Here is a 27,016-nt window from a genome sequence, read left to right as displayed (position 1 = left end):
AACAATGATGAAAAAGCTCAATATCATCAGTCAGAACAACGCCAGTGGCCGACTGCGGAACAAACCGTTAATTGCTCATATGCAAATTCAAGCTGAAACTAAAGAAAATCAGAGCAAGTACATGACAGCCAAGATATGACCTCGAGTATATTCCACCTGAATTTAGAGACCATCTAAAGGACAGATTTGAGGCGTTGAACACTGATGACTGAAGGCCAGACAAGTTGTGGAACGACATAGAGGACATCATACATGAAAAAAGCAAGACATAATTGAAATGACAGGAAAGAAAGAAAAGACTAAGATGGATGTCAGAAGAGATTCTGAAACTTGCTCTCCGATGTCAAGCAGCTAAAGCAAAAGGAAGAAATGATGAAGTAAAAGAACTGAACAGAAGATTTCAAAGGGTGGCTCAAGAAGATAAAGATTATAATGACATGTGCAAAGAGCTGAAGATGGAAAACCAAAAGGAAGACACACTTGGTGTTTCTCAAACTGAAAGAACTGAAGAAAAAATTCAAGCCTGGAGTTGCAATAGTGAAGAGTTGTATGGGGAAAATACTAAACAATGCAGGAAGCATCAAAAGAAGATGGGAGGAACACACAGAGTCATTATACCAAAAAGAATTAGTTGACGTTCAACCTTTTCAAGAGGTAGCATATGATAAGGAACTGATGGTGCTGAGGGAGGAAGTCCAAGCTGCACTGGAGGCATTGATGAAGAACAAGGCTTCAGGAACTGATGGAATATCAATTGAGATGTTTCAACAATCGGATGCAGCACTGAAAGTGCTCACTTGTCTATGCCAAGAATTTGGAAGACAGCTACCTGGCCAACGGACTGGAAGAGATCCATATTTATGCCTATTCCCAAGAAAAGTGATCCAACCAAATGCAGAAATTATTGAACAATATCATTAATATCACACACAAGCAAAACTTTGCTGAAGATCATTCAAAAGCAGCTGTAGCAGTATATCAACAGGGAACTGCCAGAAATTCAGGCCAGATTCAGAAGGGGACATGGAACTAGGGATATCATTGCTCATGTCAGATAGATCTAGACTGAAAGCAGAGAATACCAGGAGGCATGACTATGCAAAGGCATTCCACTGTGTGGATCATAACAAATTATGGATAACTTTGCAAAGGATGAGAATTCCGCAACAATTGTGCTCATAAGGAACTTGTACATCAATCAGAACAAGGGGATACTGAGTGGTTTAAAGTTAGGAAAGGCGTGCGTCAGGGTTGTGTTCTTTCACCACAACTATTCAATCTGTATGCTGAGCAAACAATCCAAGAAGCGGACTATATGAAGAAGAATGGGACATCGGGATTGGAGGAAGACTCATTAACAACCTGCATTATGCAGATGACACAACCTTGCTTGCTGACAGTCAAGAGGACTTGAAGCACTTACTGATGAGGATCAAAGACCATAGCCTTCAGTATGGATTACACCTCAACATAAAGAAAACAAAAATTCTGATGACTGGACCAATAAGCCACGTCATGATAAATGGAGAAAAGATTGACGTTGTCAAGGATTTAATTTCCACAATCAACACCCATGGAAGCGGCAGTCAAGCAACCAAAAGATGCATTGTCTTGGGCAAATCTGCTGCCAAAGACAAGGTGTGCCTGACCCAAGCCATGGTATTTTTGATCACGTGATATGCATGTGAAACCTGGACAATGAGTAAGGAAGACCGAAGAATTGACACCTTTGAATTGTGGTGTTTGCAAAGAATATTGAATGTACCATGGACTGCCAAAAGAATGAACAAATCTGTCTTGGAAGATGTACAACCAGAATGCTCCTTAGAATCAAGGATGGCCAGACTGCTTCTTACATACTTTGGACAGGTTGTCAGGAGGGGCCGGTCCCTGGAGAAGGACATCATGCTTGGCAGAGTACAGGGTCAGCGGAAAAGAGGAAGACCCTCAACAAGGTGGCTTAACACAGTGGCTGCAACCATAGGCTCAAGCATAGCAACGATTGTAAGGATGGCACAGGACCAAGCAGCGTTTTGTTCTGTGGTACGTGGGCCCACTATGAGTCAGAATGGACTTGGTAGCACCTAACAACAGCAACAATGTACTATAGCAAAAAGAAAAGAAAATCAAAATACTAAAATCGTGGTCAGAGATATTGCAGCTAAAATTTCCAAAATTGTGGTAGTGGAACGGCCAGGGTGTATATGCTCTAATTCCTATGGACCTAATTTTGCTTATTTGTAAAACAGAGTTGAGTTCATTTTGTAGGGTTATAAAATACCTGGAACAGTGTCTTTCAAAACATAAATATTCAACAAATTATGATGCTTTCCCTTTATATTTGGCAGATGAATATTTTTATTCTTTGTCTTATTTACTAGTGAAAATAAGGTAAAGTGTAGTTAATAAGACCTGTAATAAGCCCCATAAGGGCAGGAAGGATGTGCCTGAGGCAATCCATCTTTAGTGACCGTAGTGCTAAGTACAAAGTACTGTACAGTCAGGGATTTTGATAATTAACAGGAATATTTTATTAATATTTTAAAAAGTCACAAAATCTGAACCTGAAAACAATCCATTTTAATACTTCACCTTGCAAATTTAGTATTAAATTAGACTAACCAGACTCTTGTATCGGTAGTAGGTTATTTTAGATTCAAGGTGAATAAAAATATGTACAAAATTGCTCAGGATTCTTATAAACATGAAAGTCAAATGAAAAATGTGCAAAACTGAGACCTGTAGTAATTCTATAACATGCCCTCATCATTATGTGTATTTTGAGGCAATCATGATAAGTGCATGCCTCAAGAACATGCATCTGGGTTTTTCCAGTTATTTGAATAAATAAACCTGTGCTCCACCAGAGTGTTCTTTGCAAAACTTCATGTGAACGGACATATCCAGGACCTCATTTTAAACACAGTTGGTGACAGATCTGTAACATTCCAATTCAGTGACATGTTTAGAAGGAGTTTGGTTGTGTGCTCAGAGATGACTAAACCGAAACCAAACCCACTGCCGTCGAGTCGATTCCGACTCATAGGGTTGCCTCATAGCAACCCTATAGGACAGAGTAGAACTGCCCCATAGAGTTCGGAGATGACTAGAGAAGCTTTATTCTGAGTTAAACTGGTAGCCCAATTTGACACATTTGTTGCCTGTAATATACTAAAGTTTAATATGAACATATTTAAATGCCTTCTATACTTACCTGATTTAAGAAAAAAAATTAAATTACATTTTATAATTAAATCTGAATGAAATGTAGAAAGAATTCTAATGCATCAATGTAGAATACTAAGGGCTCCCAGAAAAACATATTGAAAAACCATTGGTATGTGTTAATTTGACTTTAAAAATACTTTGACTTTCATTTCAAAAGTCATACAATTAAATCTACAGTATTTACATACTCTTAACATTAGTACCAATAATGTAATGGAAGCCAACTCCGAATTAATAGTCTCTTTCCCAATATTTTGAAGGAATCCTTGTGGGCACAGTGGTTAAAGCACTTGGCTGCTAGCAAAAAGGTCAGTGGTTCTAACTCACCAACTGCTCTGTGGGAGAAAGATGTGGCAGTGTGCTTCCGTAAAGATTTACAGCCTTGGGAAACCTATGGGGAAGTTCTTCTCTGTCCTGTTGGGCCATGATGAGTTGGAATTGACTCAAGGGCAATGGGTGTGGTTTTTGGTTTCCACAATATTTAGGGGTATATCAACTATTACTCATTTAGTCATTATTTATGTAAATATTTTAAGTTACTGAAAACAATATGTTTGTGAGGTATTTCATCTTGTATGAGGAACAAGTGTGCAATAATCTAATAGCATTTTTGATTATTGTGTTCACAATATGAAATTGCAGCTTTTAAGACTGAACTTTCTAACTCTCTAGAATGTAACTTCCTGTCCTTGAATTATTAATAGATAGGGATAAAGTTTTCTCCGAGATGAGCGTTTTATATTCCTTTCTGAATATCAGGGGATGTGTGTGTATTATCCTTTCAGAATGCTGTGAAAATGCACTGAAGAGGCAGATGTCTCTAAGGGGACTTCAGATGTTTTCAAGAGTTGTGTCTACAAGGTTTGAAGTGGATGCAATGCAATATGACATCCGGCTCCTGATTATTCATAAATCTCTTCTCATCATGAACTAGTATACTAAAAAAAACAGCCTTTAAAAATTCATTCCAGTTAAAGTTTTTAAAACATATGCCATATCGGATAGGTGTTCACTGCTCCTTGGAAACTCTGTGGGGCAGTTCTACTCTGCCCTATAGGGTCACAATGAGTTGGAATCAACTCGACAGCAATGGGTTTTTATGGGTATTTTCAGGGAGTGTTTTCATTACTTAAAGATGTTCTGTCTTGCATATTAAAAGCTTATATAGAGTATTGCATAAGTGCTTCTACTCTGAAAATAAAATTCATTTAAAAATACTTTCTAGAAGAACTCTTCACATGTGTAATTCTCACGTGTTGGCTAACTTAAGCCCTAGGAGTCTCTTTTCATTATTTAAGCAATCTCCATAGCCCAGATGATATTCACTCCATCCTACAGCAGCAAACCATTCTCACTGGAACAAGTTACAAAGTCATTTTCTTGCTTTTTATGTTAAAAAGTAAAATCAGATTTTTTCAGTACTTGGTCAAAAGAGGAAAACTGAATTGTTAACTGGTGATTCAGGAGTCTAAGAATTTGACTTGGTTTCTGGCTCTGCCTCAGCTTGTTAAGGTTTAAAAACTAGCCATTGTCGACTTGATAGTAATGTTTTAGGATTTTTTTTTTTATGATGCTTTTGAGAATTTACTTGTGAAGCTTACAATATGATACAGAAAATATTTTCTTCGCAGTTAGAAGACCTTCATTTTCTTCTCTTTTTTCTAATACGTACAAGTTCTTCTACCCTGGGTAAACTACGTTTGAAAATTAACACATTGTGTTAGCAGGCATGAAAGCATTAATCTCCTGTACATCTCCATCAGAGCTCTTAGCTGACCAAGAACATTGTCAATGGACAGTAATATTTTGAAAGAAATCTTATTTTTCTGAGCAGTAGGTCTTAACAGTGGGCTTGAAGTATTCAGTAGACCATGCTGTATACAGATGTGCTGTCATCTAGGCTTTGTTGTTCCATTTATGTAACACAGGAAGAGTAGATTTAGCATAATTCTTAAGGACCCTAGGATTTTCAGGATGGGAAATGAGCATTGGCTTCACTATAATGTCACCAGCTGCATTAGTCCCTAACAAGAGAGTCAGCCTGAACTTTGAAAATTTGAAGCCAGGCATTGACTTCTCTCCAGCTATGAAAGTCCTAGATGGCATCTTTTTGCATTATAAGGCTGTTTTGTTTACACTGAAAATCAGTTGTTCACTGTAACCACTTTCGTCAATTTTCTTAGCTAGATCTTCAGGATAACTCACTGCCACTTCTACATCAGCACTTGCTTCACCTTGCACTTCTGTGTTATACAGATGGTTTCTTTCCTAAAACTCACGGACCAACCCCTGCTTTAAACTTTTCTTCTGCAGCTTCCTTACCCGTCTCAGCCTTCACAGAATTGAAGAGAGTTAGGGCCTTGCTCTGGATTAGGTTTTGGCTTAAGGGAATGTTGTGGCTGGTTTGATCTTCTAACCAGACCGCTAACACTTTCTCCATATCATCAATAAGTCTGTTTCACTTTCAAATAATTTCTGTGTTCACTGAGGTACCATTTAAAATTTTTTTTTTAAAACTATTCCTTTGCATTCACACCTTGGCTAGCTGTTTGTTGTCAGAGGTCTAGCGTTTGGCCTATCTCTACTTTTTACATGGTTTCCTCGCTAAGCTTAATCATTTTTAGCTTTTGATTTAAATTGAGAGATGTGTGATTCTTCCTTTCACTTGAACACTTGGAGGCCATTGCAGGGTTATTGATTGGCCTATTTTCAAGAGGAAGAGACATGGGGGACAGTCATTTGGTGGAGCAGTCGGAATACACACAACATTTATCAATTAAGGTTACCGTCTTATATGGACATGGTTCGTGGTGCCCCAAAATAATTACAATACTATCATCAATGATTGTTGATGGCAAATCACCACAAAAGATATAATAATAATGAAAATTATAAATATTGCAAGAATTAGCAAACTGTGACACAGAGACACAAAGTGAGCACGAGCTGTTGGAAAATGGCTCCAATAGGCTTGTTCAATATAGGGTTGCCACTAACTTTCTATTTGTAAAAAATGCATTGTCTATGAAACACAATAAAACAAAATGAAATAAAACAAGGTATGCCTGTAAAAAAAAAAAAAAAAAAAAAAACAGCCTTGGAAATTCTACGAGGCAGTTCTATTCTGCCATATAGGGTTGAAATGAGTTGGAATTGATTCGACGGTAATAGATTTGGTTTTTGGTTTTGTTTATACAAAATCAATCTCTCAAATTCTGTTTTGAATTAAGTTTACCATAATGCAATTTCTCTCATGCATGATTTAACTAAATGTGGGATATATTGATTCTACATTTTATGTGTATAAGGCTAGGGAAACTATACTTCAATGAAAATTATCAGCAAATCTTAAAATTTCTGTGGAAAGTATTTGTTTCCTTACCATCTATCTAAGGTCTTTCTAACATTTTGTTTTGTTACAACTTCCAAAAGTTTGCAGAAGTTATTTCTGTTTTACAGTCATAAGGGCTTTTATCTAAAAGACATTTTTTAACATGGGATCACATGCATTTATGGATCATATACAGTAATGGAGAATGTTCTCTTCCGATTTCCATGAGGAGAGATTTTATCCAGCATGTGGCATCTCTTTTTCTTCTCTTTACCCCTTATGCCCATAGAAAGATACAGTGACATCTGAACAGTGACTTTAAGAAAACATAATTAGCTAAGCTTGGTTCAACCCACATTGTCCTTGGAAGTAAGCTGGCTACTAGTTGCACACATGTTGCTACTCTTCCAGGGCAATGGTGTCCCTCACCATATGGAAAGCAAGCGTCAACCTATGTCCCAGTGATTGAGTGAGAAAATCTAATTCTGACTTTCACACTAGTCTTCTTACTATAACTTTATATTTAACAGTAATAAATACTTCTTGAGTCATACATTATGTGCTCTGAATTCTGGCAGGGAATTGTTAATTATATTGGAAAATCCTTCATAGAATCTAGGTTTCTAATTATCTGTGCATAAGATATCATTACACGTGAAAAAATAACTAGATCGCTGTTACAGCATTTTCATTCAATTATATTGTTGTAAGTCTCAGAATTAATTACCTTAATATTTTTTTTCAGGAAATCAAAATAAAATTCAATTCAATATGCATTAAAATAATGTAATATCTGTAAGGAATAATTACCTTAAAGAATGTGTCTTCTGGAAATGAAATGAAATGAAAAATTCTGTAAGTATTAAAGATTCTCCATGAAACCATCCTCTATCTGCCCTTTGCACTCAAGATTTACTAGAGCAGATGCTGATTTAAAGTTCATCAAAACAGTTTTCAATAGGTCAAATTAAAAATCAATTTATTCCTATATAGTACAAAGTGCACATGTTACCTGAAGAAAAAGTTCAAACAAAGTTTTCAACAAATTTAGAAGGTGGGGTTGACATTGAGGCAGCCAGGATTACAGTTATTGGCAGGTTGAAATAATCCTTAAGCATACCAAGTTTTGCAAAGTTTTACTAGTTCTGGGGTGGTGGGGGGGACCTGTTTAGAACCTCAAATATATCCTGACACAAGACATTTATCAAAGATGTTATATATACTTTCTATTCATTCTAGAGTGACATGTCTAATACCTAGTAATAGAATTTATTATTGTGGGTTTACTATGTAGCACATTTTGGAGTATATATAATTCTCACAATAAATCTATGAGTCAAACACTTTTATTACCCTTATTTTAAAGACATGTACCTAAGAATTAGAGAACTTAAGTAACATATAATATCAAGCAAATTTAAGGGGCTATAGAAATTCTAAACCCCGACATGTCTAAGTCCAAAATGTTTCCTCTTAAGAGCTATACAATGCTGCTTCTTTTGTATGGATTTTTCTAGGGTAAATGCCTACTATCTCAAACACTTGCTGGAAATCATCATGCTTTTGTACTGTTCCAGAATTGCTATGAAAGGGACGAGGTAAGGGAACCCGAAAATGCATCAAGGGCTTGAACGCAAACTGTGGCAAATGTTAACCAATGACAGGAGACAGAAGTGAATTAACAAATAAATCCTCTTTGAACTTCCATATATTATCTCTAGAGATATCTAATGAATCTAACTGATCATCTATTCTCATTATAAATCTGTCGTCAGCTCTGTAACACACTTCTTTTATTTACAGTTTCATTTTCGGCCTCACATTACTGTTGCTTCACTCATGCTTCCCTAGGATTTCACCATGCAATAAAGTTCAAAAACTTAAACTTTTTCCTCATTTTTATGAAACCTAAGGTAAAATAGCACTTTTTCATCATACCTGTTACCTGTGATAAAAAATACTACGAAAGAATTCAACACACCTTAGTCACGTCATTTTACCTCTAAACATTTATTTATATGCATAAACACTATTGCACATGTAGGAATTCAATAATTATTTGTTGAATGAATGAAAACCTACACACATACAAACACGTGTAACCTAGTGAAGTAACATTAATTTAGTGATTATGCGATAGTAGTGTTAGTATTGGAAAGCATACTGCTTCTTATAATAATGCCCTCTAATCTTTCTAACAAGTCTGTGAGGAAGGTATTAAATTATCATTTTCATCATTTTGCAGTGAGCAAAGAAAATGTTTAGAGAAACTAAGCAGATTTACATTTTCTCTGCCTAACTAATTTCTAAGAAACCCTTGTTCACAAATGAAATGGACTTTAATTTTATTCCTCTTCACCCTATTCATCCTCCTGTCTTTAATTAAGCCTTAATTATTTATGAGAATGTTTCCTTTGCATTCTGCAAGAATTATATACTTACAGGGCTCCAAGTTCAATGGCTGATGCTAAAATGTAAAATGAGAAGGTTGATAAAGAGATTTTGGAAATTTAGCAAAAAAAAATCAAGAAAACTATTCACCCTTTGTCTTCATGATCATATTTTGCAGGTAAGAAACTGTATATTATGATGACCTTTCCTTTTGTACTCCTTCTATAATAGTATATGGGTGCCTTGTGTCAACTAGTGTTAGTCTTATATTCAAAAAAAAGAGAGAAAAGTATGTTAATAATTTTCAAAGTGTCCCACTTTATAAGATTTATCTTTTTTTTTTATTCCACTTGTACTTAAAGTAACAACTTGCAGCAGATAAAGCCATAAAAAATTTACCAGATATCAGAGTGGGACACTAGTTTTGCTGAATCCTTTTTCACTTATATTAAATTAAAACACCCATGGGGACGCATAAGTATTATTTAGGATACAGTATAGGGTTCTGTAAAAAATATTATCTAAATATATTTGCTTTATCAGGAAAGAGGTTTTGTTTCTTTCTCAGGTAACAGCCCAATTATAAGCAAACAGGGACTGGTGTAGTGGCTGCGCCATGTAGAAGATTCAAAAATGTTCAAGATAGTTGCAATTACTAACAGTTTCTCCTTGTCTTCATGGTCGAAATTTCTCTGTTTATATTCTAATCAACAGGAAGAGGAAATGTGGGAAAAAGAAAAAGCATACATTTTTCTTGTAAGGACATTTCACAATGATTGCCTATACCAATTTTGCACAACCTGATTTCAGAAGTTTGGTCACACAGTCTTGTATACAGAAAAGAGGATTAAAAATGCAATTATTAGCTGGCTGGTCTTTTTTTTTTTTTTGGTCTTGTACTCAACTAAAAATTCTATCACTATGAATCTTAAAAATATAATATGCAAGCTCTGCCACACCACAGAAAGGTAAAAACTGGTAAAACATTCTAGATAGAAGATCAATGAAATACATAACACTAATTTTAGAAAGTTTTTTAATATTTGCATCACTGATTGGAACAAATGAATTGTACATATACAAGCTCTGAACTTCCCTGAAGTGGAATAAATAAATCATGACCCTAGAAATTTTAACAATACGTTTAAACTAAAATCAATTAATAAAAGAGTATAGAAGAAAATAATAAACAAAGGGCAGTTGATTTTGCTGTATTTATACCAAGTAAAGTACATTTAATGATAAAAGGAATAACTAGAAATAAAGTGGATACAGAATTACAAAAATGTATGACACAGGATGACCTAATTGTAAATATGTATGCACTGAATAACATCCACTTAATTTAAAAAAAATTACTGAACTATAAAGAGAAGTTGAACGATCCACCATCTTAGTGAGAGATTTCAACACACGCTTCTCTGTACCTGATAGATAAAGGTGACATAAATTAAACAAGGATATAGAAGATTTGAGCAACACCATTAGCAAACTTGATGAATGGACATATAAAATAATGCAATCAGGAATTTAGTACTTTTTTCTCAAAATGTAAAGAGAATCTTTACAAAAATTTACCATTATTGTGGCTATAAAACAAGCCATAACAGACTTGAAATAATTGCTTTCATATAAACCATGTTACCTTAGCAAAATGCATAGCACAATAATAAAAGGAAATTAGAACAAGCTTTCAACTGTGGCAATATTAAAAAAAAAAAAAAACCCAAACAATTGAAAAATATTTAGAACTAAGAAAAAATGATCAATAAAAGTAAATGAACTCTATGCAGTACTTAGGAATTTATATCCTTAATATATTAAAAAATTTAAAAAGACAAAATTAATGACATCCAACTTAAAATATTGGATTATCAAATGAACAAATCAAAATAAAGAAGGAAAGAAAATAATAATGCAAATATAAGCTATAAAATGAGGAGGAAGGCTCATTAACAACCTGTGTTATGCAGGTGACACAACCTTGCTTGCTGAAAGTGAAGAGGACTTGAAGCACTTACTGATGAAGATCAAAGACTACAGCCTTCAGTATGGATTACACCTCAACACAAAGAAAACAAAAATCCTCGCAACTAGACCAATAAGCACCATCATGACAAACTAAGAAAAGACTGAAGTTGTCAAACATTTAATTTTACTTGGATTTACAATCAACACCCATGTAAACAGCAGTCAGGAAATCAAACAACACATTGCACTGGTGAATCTGCTGCAAAAGACATCTTAAAGTTTTGAAAAGCAAAGATGTCACTTTGTGAAGACTAAGGTGTGCCTGACCTAAGCCATGGTGTTTTCAATTGCCTCATATGCTTGCAAAAGCTGGACAATGAATAAGGAAGACTGAAGAAGAATTGATGCCTTTGAATGAACCAATTGATGCCAAAAGAATGAACAAATCTGTTTCGGAAGAAGTACAGCCAGAACACTCCTTAGAAGTGAGGATGATGAGACTATGTCTCACATACTTTGGACATGTCATCAGGAGGGATCAGTACCTGGAGAAGGACATCATGCTTGGTAAAGTAGAAGGCCAGCAAGAAAGAGGAAGACCCTCAATGAGATGGATTGACACAGAGGCTGCAACAATTGGTCCAAGCAGAACCTTGACTGTGATAATGGCACAGGAAGGGGCAGTGTTTCATTCTGTTGTACATAGGGTGGCTATGAGTCAGAACCAGCTCAACAGCACCTAACAACATAACAACAACATCAAAGAGAGAATTGGCAAATTTATGAGTTACTTCTTTGAGAAGTAAAATAGACAAAATCAAGGGAGGATTATTTTAAAAAATAAAGAAAGCGACAAATGTTTGAAGTGAAAGTTTTTTTTGCATTTAATTTTTATTAAATATTAAATCATTTTGTCATAGATTTTTTCCCTACTTAAAAAAAATATGTATATATATACATATATACATTTGATAAAAATATGCCCAGCAAAAGACAATTTCTACATGTACAATTCAGTGACATTGATAACATTCTCACTATCATTTTATACTTTATTCCGCTACTATTAGCATAATTTCACTATCCCTTAAGCTTCTCTTCTAATCTCTTCAGTTGCTGTTGTCATTTTGATTCCACACAGGTAAATCTTTAAAGAGCACAATTCTCAAGACAGACATACTATACTATTTAAGCTAAAGGTTCAAAAACTTCAGAAGATAGTTTTGGTTTAAGGTTTGAGATTATCTCAGGGTAATGATTTTGGGAAATGACTTGGGAAGAAATAGGAAACAGGAATAGTACTTTGATCGATAACACCAAATGAATAATTTAACTTTTTTTCCATTAAAAATAACGGAGGCAAAATGGACGTACATTAGGTTCAAGAAACCATTTACAAACAACACTTCTAATCTTATTTAAACTCTTCCAGAAAACAAAGAAACACAAGAGTGAATGTCCTCCAACTCAACTTTGAAGATAGAATAATCTTTATCACAAAAACAGTCAAGTAGAAGAAAGAAACAATTCCAGGAGATACGTACATTAACAAAGTTACTTGAAAGAGAAAGAGCTAAGAGTCTTCAAAGTGAAAAAAGCAAATTTATAAATTGCTCAAATTCCAATGATAACAATAATATGAAATGGACAGGTATTTTGTAGTATTTCATAAAATTAAGTACCACAAAGCAACAAAAATAAATAAACTACAACAGTGATTTTCAGTCCCATCAATGTCCCCCACTTAGTACAACCATACAAACAGAAAAATCAATATGTTGTTTATTATCATAAAATAAAAATAACAGTGAATATACTTACAGAAGTAATCAGGAAAGTCAATATAATGCTTTGATGCAAAAAAGGAGAAATAAAATCATTTTATAGTAACATAATTAAATATGTAATGCTTTCAAGACTCAATTAGACATCAAAATGCTGTAGTCAATAATTTTCACATATATGTAAAATCATCTCAGTGTAAGCTGCAAATCCGTGTAAATACAGAATTTTTTTTTGTATGGATGACTCCAATATCCTGAGAGCTATTTCTCTGATGATATAATTTTCTGAAAGAACAAGTTTTGGTAAAAGTCACCAAAGAAAATGACTCTCTTTTCTATATTTATGCCTGTTAGTATGGTAGCTATGCCTCAAAATTCAGTTTACATTGAAAGCATTCAAAATTAACAATAATTTTGACATTTTGTAAATCAGAGTTAATCTTTCAGATAACTGTAAATGTGTTTTTTAATCATCTGGATGTCTGTAAGGATATTTGAAGGGCACAAGAAAATTTCTCTTGTGGGACTATTTTGCACTTTTCAGGCTATATAACACTTTACTCCCACCGACTAAATGCCTACAGTGTTTCTATATCATGATGAGAAAAAAAAAAAAAAAAAAAACCTGCACAGAATTCCAAAGTTCTCCCTAAATGTAATATGTCCTTTGATTTCTTGACTACTGCTTCATGGGCACTGATTGTTAATACAGGGAATGAAACGACATCCTTGACAACTTAAATTTTTTCTCCATTTATCATGATGTTAGTCATTGGTCCAGTTGTGACGATTTTTGTTTTCTTTATGTTCAGGTGTAATCTATACTGAAGGCTGTGTAGTCTTTTATCTTCATCAGTAAGTGCTTCAAGTCATCTTCATTTTCAGCAAGCAAGCCTGTTTCATCGGCATATCACAGATTGTTAATGAGTCTTAATCCATTTTGGATGCCCCATTCTTCTTCATATAGTCTGGCTTCACACATTATTTGTTCAGCATACATATTGAATAAGTAAGGTAAAAGGTTACAACCCTGCCACACATTTTTTTCCAATTTTTAACTAGACAACATCTCTTGTTCTTTTCAAATGATTGCCTCTTGAGCCATGTACAGCTTTTGCATGAATTAATTAATAATTGATAAACACAGTTAAGAATTCCCATTTTTTGAAACGTTTTTGGTAAGTTGTTATTATCCACTCAAATGCCTTTGTGTAGTCAAGACAACACATAATTTGTTATGATCCACACAGTCAAATCCTTCGTGTAGTCAATAAAACATAGGTAATCATCTTCTTGGTATTCTGCTTTTAAGCAAAATTCGTGTGACATCAGCAATAATGATCCTTGTTCCATGCTCTCCTCTAAATCTGACTTGAACTTTGGCAGTTCTCTGTGTACAGAAGAGGTCGTTTTTTAATACCTACAGCAAAACTTTGCTAATGTGATATTAACGTTATTGTTCAATAATCCTTGTATTTTGTTTGATCGCCTTTTTGGAAATGGGCATGAACGTAGACCTCCCTGAGTCAGTTGGTCAGACAGCTGTCTTCCAAATTTGCTGACATAGATGAATGAGAGCTTCCAGCATCCATTTGTCGAAGTATCTCAGTTAGCATTCCATCAATTTGCCAATGCTTTCGATGCAGCTTGAACTTCTTCCTTCCGAAGGTACAGTTCTTCATTATATGCTGTTTAAAGAAATGGTTGAAAATCAATTCTTTTTGGCACAGTGACTGTGTATTCCTTCCATACTCTTTTTATGTGTGTGTGTGTGTGTGTGTGTGTGTGTGTGTGATTCAATTTTTTGCCCAAAGGACCCTTCAGTATTGCAACTTGAAGATTGAATTTTCTCTTCAGGTCTTGCACTTTGAGAAATACCAAGCATGTTCTTCCCTTTTGGTTTTGTAATTACTATTCTTTGCACATTTCACTTTACTCTATCTTTACCTTTGGATTCTTCTGTTCAACTCTTTCACCTCATAATTTCTTTCATTCTCTTTAGTTACTCTGTGCTTAAGAACAAATTTCAGAATCTCTTCTAACGTCCAGATTAGTCTTTTCCTTCTTTCCTGTCTTTTTAATGACCTTTCATTTTCTTCTGGTATGATGTCCTTGATGTCATTCCACAACTCGTCTGATCTTTGGTCATTAGTGTTCAGTGTGTCAAATCTATTATTGAGATGGTCTCTAAATTCAGGCGGAATATAATAAGAGTTACACTCTGGTTCTTATAAACTTACTTTAATTTTCTTCAGCTTCAGTTTGAACTTGCACATGAGAGATTGATGATTTGTTCCACACTCGGAGGCAACTTTGTCTTGACTGATTATATTGAGCATCTCCATTACCTCTTTTCATAGATGTAGTCAGTTTAAGTTTTGTGTAATCCATCCAGTGAGATTCATGTGTCTGGTTGTCCACTGTGTTACTGAAAAGAAGTGTTTTTAATGAATAAATCATTGACTAAGTCATATATGCTTTATACCTTTCTAATTTCTGAGGATGCAGCTATTAATGAGATAGACAAAAATATCTGACCTCATGCACTTTAAAATATAATAAAAGAAGGTATACAGAGTTGAATTTATTTGGCATAAACTTATTCATATTTTCCACTTACCATTTTGACATATATGGAATTTGCATTTGTTATCTCTTTTTTCACAACTTGTGATTTCTGTTTTCTCTGTTTTTTTCCTGATCAATCTGATTAGAGATTTGCAATTGTTTTTTAGTTCATGCATTCATTTATTTATTTAATATTCTCAAAGAAACAACTTCAGGTTTCGTAGATTTTATCTTTCCTTATTTTCATTACTTCCTTTCTTATCCCTATATTTGGTTTAACTTCCTTTTCTAATTTTTTAAGGTAGAGTTTTTTTTTTTTTTTTTAAGAGATGTTAAAGCTTCTTTTCTAATATAAGTATTTCAGGCTAAATATTTCCTCATAAACACTGCACCTCGTAAATACTGCATTGGTAGCATACCAAAAATTTTGATATGTAGTATTTTCATTTCATTACAGCTCAGACTACTTTCTAATCCTGTTATCATTTTTTGATCCACCTTGTTCATAGAAGTCTATTATGTCTCTAAATATTTGTAGATTTTCCAGAGATCGTTCTGTCAATGATTTATAATTTAATTCTACTTTGCTTGTAAAACATAATTTGTAGGATTTGAATCTGGTTATAATTACTGAGATTTGTTTTATGATCCAACGTATGTTATATTTTGGTAAAAATTCTGTATAAACTTGTAAAAAAAAAATGTATTCTGCTGTTGTCATATGGAGTGCTCTATAAATCTCAAGTAGGTAAAATTGGTTGACAGTGTTCAAATCTTCTACATTCTTCCTGATTTTCAGTTTACTTGTTCTACCTATTATTGAGAGAGAGGGGGCATTGAAATACCCCACTACAATTGAGCATTTGTTTATTCCTTTTTGGTGTTTTATCAGTTTTTTCTTTCTGCATTTTGAAGTTCTATTATTTGATGCATTAACAATTAGTATTGTATGTCCCTTTGATGAATTGTTTATATCATTATGAAATTAATTTATCATTGATAATAGTTTTTGTCTGAAATCTACTTTGATATATCAGCTTCCTCTTGATTTGTCGTAGAATATTATGTGTTTTCTTTCTTTTACTTTTAACCCGTATGTCTCTTTATATTATGTGTTTTCTTTCTTTTACTTTTAACCCGTATGTCTCTATAAATCTTTGTAAGATTTATAGACTACACACTATAGGCAGAATATGGTAGGTTCTTGCTTTTTGTCCAACCTCACAATCTATTCCTTTTAATTGGGATATATATTTAATGTGTAATCATTATGTTAAGTTTGCTTTTCATCTTGAAATTTGTTTTCTCTTCATCTCACCTGTTCTTTGCCCACTTTGTTCTTTTTTTTGCCTTATGTAAGATTAATTGAATGTATTTTACTTTATCCACTTTTGACTTATTAGCTAAAATTGTTTATTTAATGGTTGTTTTAGAGTTCATAGTACATATCTTTAACTTATTATTCTATCTATATCTGCAGTCTTCCTTAAAATGGGATACTTTCCTCTTTTCCCCTGACTTTTTTGGTATTGTTATTTTTTTTTTCTTTTACTTTTATATAAGCTATAAACTCTACACTGCGTTATTATTTTTTCAAAGTCTATTATCTTTTAAAGATACTCAAATAAAAAGAAATAGTTCTTACTGATTTACCCACAACCATCCCCAGCGCTTAGCATTCCTTTGTCTGGATTCAGCTTTCCATATTAAATCACTATTTTCCTGCCTGAAGTCCTTTCTGTGTTTCTTACATTATAGTTCTGTGGGTGATACATTCTTTCACCATCTAAATAAGTGTTTATTGTGCCTTCGTTTTTGAAAGATATTTGGAGTGAGGGTTGTAGATTGACTTCTATTTTCCTTATTCAGTAACTTAAAGATGTTTTCTACTGTCTTTTTAATTCCATTGTTTCTGATGAGGAATCTACCTGTCATCCTTATTGCTGTCCTTCTCTACTTGATATGTTTTCTTCTCTGTTTACTTTCATGATTGTCTCTTTGTCACTGATTTTGAGCAATTTGATTATGATTTGCCCTGGTGAAGCTTCCTTCTTGTTGCTTATGCTTGTCATTTATTGAACTTCCATCTGTGAATTTGTAAATTTTCAATAAACTACTGTAAGTCTACATAAATTATTGGCCTCCTTAGCTTGAGAAAAATTATTTGTCTCATACTATTTTTCCTAATGTTGTTGTTGTTGTTAGGGGCCGTCAAGTCAGTTGCGACTCATAGCTACCCTATGCACAACAGAACGAAACACTGCCCAGTCTTGCACCATCCTTACAATTGTTGTTATGCTTGAGCTTATTGTTGCAGCCACTGTGTCAATCCACCTCGGTGAGGGTCTTCCTCTTTTCCACTGACCCTGTACTCTGCCAAGTATGATGTCCTTCTCCAGAGATTGATCCCTCCTGACAACATGCCCAAAGTATGTAAGATGCAGTCTCACCATCCTTCCCTCTAAGGAGCATTCTGGCCGCACTTCTTCCAAGACAGGTTTGTTTGTTCTTTTGGCAGTCTGTGGTATATTCAATATTGTTTGCCAACAGCACAATTCAAAGGCATCTGTCAGTTTGTCGTACTGTGGGGGCTTGTGTGTTGCTGTGATGCTGGAAGCTATGCCATGGGTATTCAGATACCAGCAGGGTCATCCATGGAGGACATGTTTCAGCTGAGCTTCCAGGCTAAGACAGGCTACGAAGAAGGACCCGACAGTCTACTTCTGAAAAGCATTAGCCAGTGAAAATCTTATGAATAGCAGCGGAACATTTTTCTAATAGAGAACAGCAAATAAGACATTGTCACCTTCTTGCAAAGTTTATGTAGAGGTGGTAGTCTTAGATTTCAGGCCCTATTCAAGTGCTTTCCTCCCAATTTTCTATGTTTAAATAAAACTAATTTAATACTCCATCAGGCCCCATGTTTCTGCCACCCTAATAGTGAAATACCTGTGTAATTTATCAGGGGCACTCATACTCTTTTCTGCATGTACTTTTATTTCTGTGACTTAGTGCCTCTTTCCAGATTTTCTTCTTATAGATTTTTTTTAATCTAAGAAATTTTACAACCAATGCAGAGTTAATTTGAGAATTCAGGGTAGAATGACACTAAGTCTGTGCACAAGTCGTATGAATCCAAATTCAGTTCCTCTATTGATCCTTCTTTCGGGATGCACAAAGGAATTTGAAACCTATGTTATACCCTATCAGACACATAGAGGAAATCTTGGTGGCATAGTGGTTAAGACCTACATCTGCTAACCAAAAGGTCAGCAGGTTGAATCCACCAGGCACTCCTTGGAAACTCTATGGGGCAGTTCTACTCTGTCCTATAGGGTTGCTATGAGTCGAAACTAGAGGGCAATAGGTTTTTTTTAGGGGGGTTGGCACATAGAAACTCAGGCAGAGAATAGCTTCTTTACAACTTAAAGTAGCCAATGTTTCTCTGCCAATGGGTACATAAAGAGCCTATAAACACACATTCAATACAAATGAATCTAAACCACTACCACCAATTTACTTGTAAGATTGGGTACCTGCATTATAAACTGCAGAGGCTTGCGCCCTGAAACCATCAGTTCCAGCTAAGGCATTTCCCTTCCTAAGTCCCTCTAGAACTGGTTATAATAAATACCTGTCATTTTTTATCTGGTAATTAAATCAGGTCACCTAGAACTTCCAGGAAAAAAAGTTTTGTTGATCCAGATCCAGTTACACCAGAATGTAATAAAGCTGAGTGCCAATTAAATTGTTATTATTTTTGTTTTAAGTATTTCCGACAGCCTTTGGGAGTGAGTTTTTAATATATGATATTTCCCTCATCCCAGTCAGCTGGGAAATATAAAGTAATTTCACTGTATTTGAATACCCTCTCTGGCAAATAAACCAGATTGTTCATATTCATTTTTTTTTTTCTATTGTTGAGAACTAGAGTGACTTTATTATTCATCTTATCCCAGGTCCTCTGACATTTGTTGTACAATGTAAAATAAGGTCTTTAAAAGTTATTTAAAAAAAATTTACCATAAATTGTCTTTATGACAGTAACTTATATAGATGGATATTATGGAAATTGCAGATATTTATTTACAGACTATAAGTGACCTAAAGAATATGTCTCGTTTTTGCTTCTAGTTCCTTTTCAATAGGGGAAATTAATATAAGGAAAGTGTGGTAAAGAATCTGAATCTACAAGTGTTCTGAATGTGACAGATCTTAAACAACATTGTCTTTGATATTGGGTTATCACAAGCCCAGTTTGAAGACAATTGTTTGTAAACTCAGGCTTGATTTAGTTTATTGCGGAAGTCCAAGAAGCCTCAATCTCATGTCCGCGTTCATCAGTAAGTTTCTGCATCCTGTAATTATTCTCAAAACCATGTATGTGAAAACTTTAGATCATAGCTGGACTAACTATTTTAGAACAAGGCCTGAAAGAAGAGCTTTTAGTAAAAGCAATAAGGACCTTTCTCTGAGAACAAAGAGTGAAAAGTACTAAGCAGCTATTGGCAGACCAGACAATTGGCTTTACAATCAGGAGAGTGAGTGTCCCAGGAGAAGAATTGACTTTGAATCCAGATTTATCCAAAAATCCATCATGATGGACTCTGTATATCTACCTGGAATAAGCAGGTTTTTGTAAATAGCATCCAAAGATCTCTGGGTTTCCTGATATCAATAATTTTGACAGTAGAATCTAAGCAAACCAATTCTTATGGTTAAAGAGCACAGAACAATTTAAAATTCCTGTTGCCTCCAAAAGGACAATTTTTTCCATTATCTTTTCCATTTTGCCAACATCTGTTTTTCCAAGATTAGGAGATTAGCACAGTCTCTTTTCCTTAAGTAACAGCATTACGTTAAGAAAAGCAGAAACACTTTCCCCTCCTTTTCCTTTTTTATTCTCTCTCTGCAGTTGGTTTGGATAAGCATTATCTCTAATGGTTACCATGGAAACAAATTTAAGTAAGATTTTGGTTGATTGCTGAGATTTTAAGCAGTTGTATTATGAACATGACCAGAGAAAATGAAATGCATCTAACACATTTTTAAGGTTAAAAAAAAAAAAAGTGAAATCAGTAAACTTTTTTAGTGAACATCTATATTTGGCAGTCACTTGTGTAAAAAAGATAAGGTTATAAAACAAAAAAATATACTACATTGCAGTGACTGCTATGTGAAAGAAAATGGAGCCGTTGCATTAAGAAAAGGATTTGAACCATGACACTTGTTTCTTAGCAGACTAGCTGATACAAGGTTTTTTTGTTTTTTGTTTTTTCTAATACTCTGAAATATAGTAGTAGCCTTAGAGATAGAGACAAAGGCTTAAATATTGTTGTCTAGGTTATGAGGGAAAATATTTTATTTTATAGCTTTTGTTCTATTATAAGAACACAGAATCCTAAGTCTGGGTAATTAGGTATTCCATTGTCTAAGAAAACACTTTGCAGAAATTATTTCCTCTGCATACAATTATATGAAATCTGTCTTAGTTATCTAATGCTGCTATAACAGAAATAATACAAGTGGAGGGCTTTAACAAACAAGAATTTATTCTCTCAGAGTTTAGGAGCCTAGAAGTCAAAACTCAGGAAGCCAGATCCAGGGGAAGGCTTTCTCTCTCTCTTAGCTCTGTAAGAAGGCCTTTTTCATCAATCTCCTCTGGTCTAGAAGCTTCTTAGTGCAGGGTCCCTGGGTCCAAAAGACTCACTGCTCCTGGCTCTTCTGGCCTGGTGATAATGAGGTCCCGCTGTCTCTCTGCTTGCTTTTCTCTTTTATATCTCAAGAGATTGACTCAACATACAGCTTAATCCTGTAGAATGAGTCCTGCCTCATTTACATAACTGCTTCTAATCCTGCCTCATTAACATTATAGAGATAGGATTTGCAGCATTTAGGAAAATCACATCAGATGACAAAATGGTAGACAACCACACAATACTGAGAATCATGGCCTAGCCAAGTTGACACACATTTTTGGGAGACAGAATTCAATCCAAACCTTCTACCCTTTGGCCCCCCAAAATTCATGTCCTTGTCACATGTAAACACATCTGCCTCATCACATCCCAAAAGCCTTAAATCAACTTCAAGTACAAATTCCAAAAATCTCTCTTCATTTGTGAAATCCAGAATACAAGATATCTGCTTCCAAAGTACAATGGTGAAACAAGCACAAGGTAGACATTTCCATTACAAATGGGAGAAATTAGAGGGACAGAAGGGATAACAGGCATCAAACAATTCAACAGAACCCATTACATTAGCTCTCAAGGTTTGAAAATAATCTTCTATTCTCTGAGACCATCTAGGCAATGGTCTTGCCCTCCAGACTCTAAATGTTGGCCACATTCTCCGAATTCTGGGTGGAGGCCCCTCAGCCCTGGGCTTCAGCTCTGCCTTCCAGTCCCACTGGAATGACAAGTCTGCTCCCTCAGATTTGGGTGGCCTATTCCCTTTAGTCCATCTGAGTGTTGACCCTACCCCCTCAGCCCCTGCAGGCTCCATTCTTCTGCTTTGGGCATATCAGCCCTGCCCCCTCAGCTTTGGGCAGTGGATCTGGCCCCACCCTGTTGGCGCTTGTAAAAGTCAGCCCCACACTCTGGAACCCAGTTGGTGAAGGGCAGACTGTTTGAAACTTAGGAGGCTGTGGCCCTTTGAAACCTCAGAGGCCCTGACTCCACCCTTTGAGACTGCAGAGGTAGTGACCCTACCATTTGAGACTGAGGCAGTTCTGTTTCCTGTGTTCTTTATCTCTTCAGCTTCTGCTTCCTGGTTCCTTGACCTCTCAGCCCCTTGGGCCTAGTCACCTTCATCTGCCCTTCTGGGGCAAGTGTTCTAAAGCTCTGTAGCTCCACTGATAAGTGCTGGGAGGTACTCTACTCCACCAGGAAACCTCAGCCAGGAGGTACTCACTTATCTTGCTCCATAGCTCAGGGAGCCTAGCTTCACTGATAAGTGCCTGGAGGTATCTAACTCAACTATGAAGCCTCCTGAGCAAAGATACTCAGGTCCATTGCTCCGTGGGTCTGCTCCCACACTGTCTAATGCCAATCTCCAATATTAAGGCTCTCTTTACTTCCTTCAGACTCTTCATCAGAATTGTGTTTGATGCCCATAATTTCACCAACAGTCTCTTCGAAGCAGTCTAGGCTTTTACTATTCGGCACCTTAAAACTCTCCCAGCCTCTATCCATTCACAGTTTCAAAACTGCTTCCACATTTACGGTATCTGTTAGAGCAGCACCCCACTCTTCTGGTACTAAAGTTGGCACACATTTTTGGGGGACACAATTTAATTCATAACTGAATCTAATACTTAGCCACAGTCTAGTATCATTTTTATCAATTGTTAGATTTATCTTTTTGTGAAAATAACTAAATATAAGAGTTAATTTCACCTATACTTGATAAAGATCATGGTAGCCTATATAGTTTGGTGAACAAAGCACTTAGCACAAAAGAGGCAGTAGAGAAAAGCAGAAGTCAATAGAGAGAAATACTGGAGTTGGGGAAGCAATACTGTTCTGGATCTGGCCCTCCATAAAGAATAGTCAGCACATTAAATCTAGTGGTCAGATGGCTTTGGTGATTACAGACTTGATCTCCATGGCCCAGGCCCAAACTGTTGTAAGTGGGGCAAATGCACCTCCTCAAGCCACAGTATTACAAGAAGCCATGCAGATTGCAGAATCATGGTGTGAGGAGGGTACTGTTTTCAGAATAAGGTTTAATTGTCACAGATGGCAATGGTTGTCCATATACTGTGGACATAGTCATACCAGACCACGGTTTTATTCACATGAATTAAAAAAGCACAATAAGAATTAGTCAAGGAAGTTAGTTTGGTGGACACAAGTGTCTCAAGGGCTTTAGATCATTTAGAAACTTTAAGACAGGGAAAGATGATAGGTCTCAGCATACATATTCAACTTGATCATTTGTTAGTGCCTACATGGAGCCACATGTCAAGAAAGATTCTGAGGCCAAATATGAATGAAGAACAAAAGATTTTCATCTTTGACTAATAATGCCTAACTGAACCACGGTGGAGAGATGGAACTTATTAAGAGTTGTGATGTTGATTTCAACACATAAGACCCCATGTGACAGAGTAGAACTGTCCCATAAAGTGAACTGAAGTGGTTAGCCAGATCTTTCTCCCAGGCAGCAGCCACTGGGTGGGTTTGAACCTCCAATCTTTTGGCTAGCAGCTAACCACTTAACTGCTGTGAATGCTACATATTTGATATCTCTTACTTATAACATTTTTCAAGAAATATTCATGAGTGTCCACTGTGTGCAAACAGCTGCAGTGTGAGGACTGGGAATATCAAAAGCAAAAGTTATGGTACAAGGTCATTGCAATGAAGAACTTAGAGTCTGATGACCAAAAAAAAAAAAACCCACAAAAAGAAAAATTTACAACTAAACATGATAGTTACTGAATAATTTGCAATAGAAGCAGATATAGAAGCTTCAGAAGCCATCTAAGGAATATGATATGGCTTCACAAAGGAAGTGATGTTCAAAAGAATATGTGAGGATAAATAAAGCAAATTCGGCACAAATAGATTACCTTGAAAAACCTAAAATGGATATTTTGCACAAGTGGAAAAAAAAAAAAAAACTTTTATGTGATGTCAAAAATGTAAAAGATTTTACTTATCTAGTTAAAATATTTTATATTATAAAATAATTACATATGTCTTATAAAATTTGTAAAACACAAATTTCTAAATAAATTAAAGTAAAATTTAAAAAAATGAAGAAACTAGTATAAAAGAAAATATGAACAATAATTTTATAGTTATTTTACTGCATTTTAATTTTGCTTTGTGTTATTTTGTTAGTACTTCTGCTGGAATCACAAAAATTATTTAGAGTCATACATGAACACAGAGCTATAGATATACATTTATATAGAGAGACATAAATGTTTCTATGTGTGTATATGTCTCCATGTGCACATGTATGTGTATGTGCATATATATATGTCTACATATATATATATATATATATATATACACACACATACACAACTTTGAATATATCTCTGGCTAACTCCTTTGAAAAAGAAGTAGTAAAATTTTGTGAAACCTATTAAGATACTGTACTATAATTGTTTTCCAGAAGTGGACTAAATTATATTCTTTCTGGAGGTATGTTACAATATTGGCCATGATTCACACTCACAGGATGTGATTGTTAAATTAAAATCATCACCATTACCAACTGGAACTATAAAATATATTCACTTTGTATTTATTTGATTAATGGTACGATTAAACTTTTTACATAGGTTAACAGGTCCTTTGTTTTGTGTGTATGTGTGTGTTTTTCCCCGAATGGACTGTTAGTTTACACATTTTGTACTTTTTTCTATTAAAAACATGTCTGTATTAATTTGAAAGAAATTGTTTAAACTACAAATAGAAACAGTAATCTTGCTTACAATTTTGAATGTGAGATGGCAAAAACATTCTAATAAAATTATCAGAAAATAAGTTAGTATATTGTAATCTTATAATAATCACAATGTATCTCACATGTCAATAATAATGCAATCTTCCAATAATAATAACAGTTTAATTCAAACAATTTTATCAATTAACATTCATAGAAAACAGTTCATTTAAGAACTTAGGAGTCATATTTTATTTAAAAAAAATTGCAATTTTAAAATTATCAGCCCTAAAAGTAACACTAAAAAGAACTAGTCAAGATATTTTCAAACCAACTACTTATCTTTTCCTCTTTGCATATTTTGATTTGTTTTATCATTATTCACCGTTATGTTCAGAACTATTGGAATATTGGAAAAATAACATCTTTTTCTTCATATGGCACAAAGCAAAGCAGAAGATAGCATGGCAGCCTCATACTACAAAACTATCTTAAACCACAAATATTTGCTTTATCTCTCTGTAGCATTAGGATAAGAAAAGACGTGTCAAACTACAAAGCAGGGGCATGCTTGGCACAAAGCCAGAACTGGCCATGGTGAAAGAAAACTGAAACAATTCCTAAATGTGTAGAAAGCAGAGTGGAGAGAACACAGGTGAACATACAGCAAGCATCACACACTCCAAGCCAGGCTCTGAGAGCGTAGATGGAACCCTTTCCTCCACTCTGAGATTGAGGGAGAGTGGGGAGGACTACGGCAGTTGCTGGAGTCACAAATTGAACAAGTTTTACCTTGAAGTTTTCTACTTTTTATAAATCTTGCGGATCATAAATATTTTGCTTGTTTTTCTTGTGTGTTAATTCCTACTAATTCTCTAGGTTTGAGTTTAAAACACCACTTTTTCAGGAAAATAAATCAGGTTAAAATATCTTTTATCAAAATTTAATTAACTATTAGTGAAAATATTTAGTTATGAGTTTTATAGATTAGACACAATGCCTTCTTCCATACGCTATCACTAGTGCCTAACATAAAAAACAAATCCATTGCCATTGGGTTGATTCTGACTCATAGCCACCTTATAGGACAGAGTAGAACAGCCCCAGTAGAGTTTCCAAAGAGCAGCTGGTGGATTAGAACTGCTGACCTTTTGGTTAGCAGCCAAGCTCTTAACCACTGCTCCACTAGGTCCCCAGTGCCTAACACAGTATCTGGCGAAGAGTACAATTGCAGTCGTGTTTTCCCAGTACAGGAATGAACGATCTGCGCTGTTATTGTATGAGATGGAATCTCTGGGTGGTACAAAGTTATTGTGCTTGGCTACTAATGGAAAGCTTGGTTAGTTCTACCCTGACTCCCCTGGAGTCATCCTGAGTCAAAACAGACTCCACGGCAACTGTTTTTGTTGTTGTTATTGTTGTATGCGATTATGGCAAGAAGCATTTCAAAGTGAATAACATTTACCACACTATGCTGGAAGTCTTAGCCTCTTTTGTGTTGGTATTTTCTCACAAGTAGTTAATTATTACTACTAATGTGTTCTGGAAACCCTGGTGGATAACGGTTAAGTGCAACAGCTACTAACCAAAAGACCGGCATATGGAATCCACCAGGCGCTCCTTGGAAACTCTATGGGGCAGTTCTGCTCTGTCCTATAGGGTCACTATGAGTTGGAATTGACTCTGTGGCAATGGGTTTAATGTGTTCTGATGAGGGCAATGGTAGTTCAGTAATAGAATTGTCATCTCCCATAGAGAAGACCCAGGGTCAACTCCTGGCCAATGCTTCTCATGTGCGTCTGTCACCTGTCTGTCAGTGGACAGCCCTGTAGATCACAGCAGTCTGATCTCCAGCTGATCATGGGGATGGCCTAAGGTCTGTCAGTATTTATTTCTGTTGGGCATGAGGTCACCATTAGTTGGAGGCCAACTCTGTGGTAGCTAACAACAGTGTGTTCTGGTAGCCTTCTTCAGCTGGTGATATTTCAACAGTTTGGGTTGGATAATGGACATTTTCAATATGAACACATTGCAGGCTTCCTCAAGAATGTATTTTTAGTAGAATAGCAAGAACCTCACTGTTACAGCAGAAATGAACAAATTTTATAACTTACTACTCATTTTTAAAGTGACCTTAAAAGTCTATTTAGGCAAGGATAATAGAGAGCAAGATGTTAGTAACTGACATACCAAAAGGCAGGGTTGATAAAAGCTGATTTTAAAGCTTTTTTTTAATATTTGTACCTGAATTTGTTATATCTGTAATACCACATTTTCTTAAAATATAGCAAAGAGTGAAAATTTCAGTGAATTCTTGCAATTGTTATGACCTAATCAT

The sequence above is a fragment of the Loxodonta africana genome, chromosome 5, assembly GCF_030014295.1.
Source record: "Loxodonta africana isolate mLoxAfr1 chromosome 5, mLoxAfr1.hap2, whole genome shotgun sequence".
NCBI classification, from domain to species: domain Eukaryota; kingdom Metazoa; phylum Chordata; class Mammalia; order Proboscidea; family Elephantidae; genus Loxodonta; species Loxodonta africana.
The sequence above is the reverse complement of the archived record's forward strand: the minus strand, read 5'-3'. Positions refer to the sequence as shown.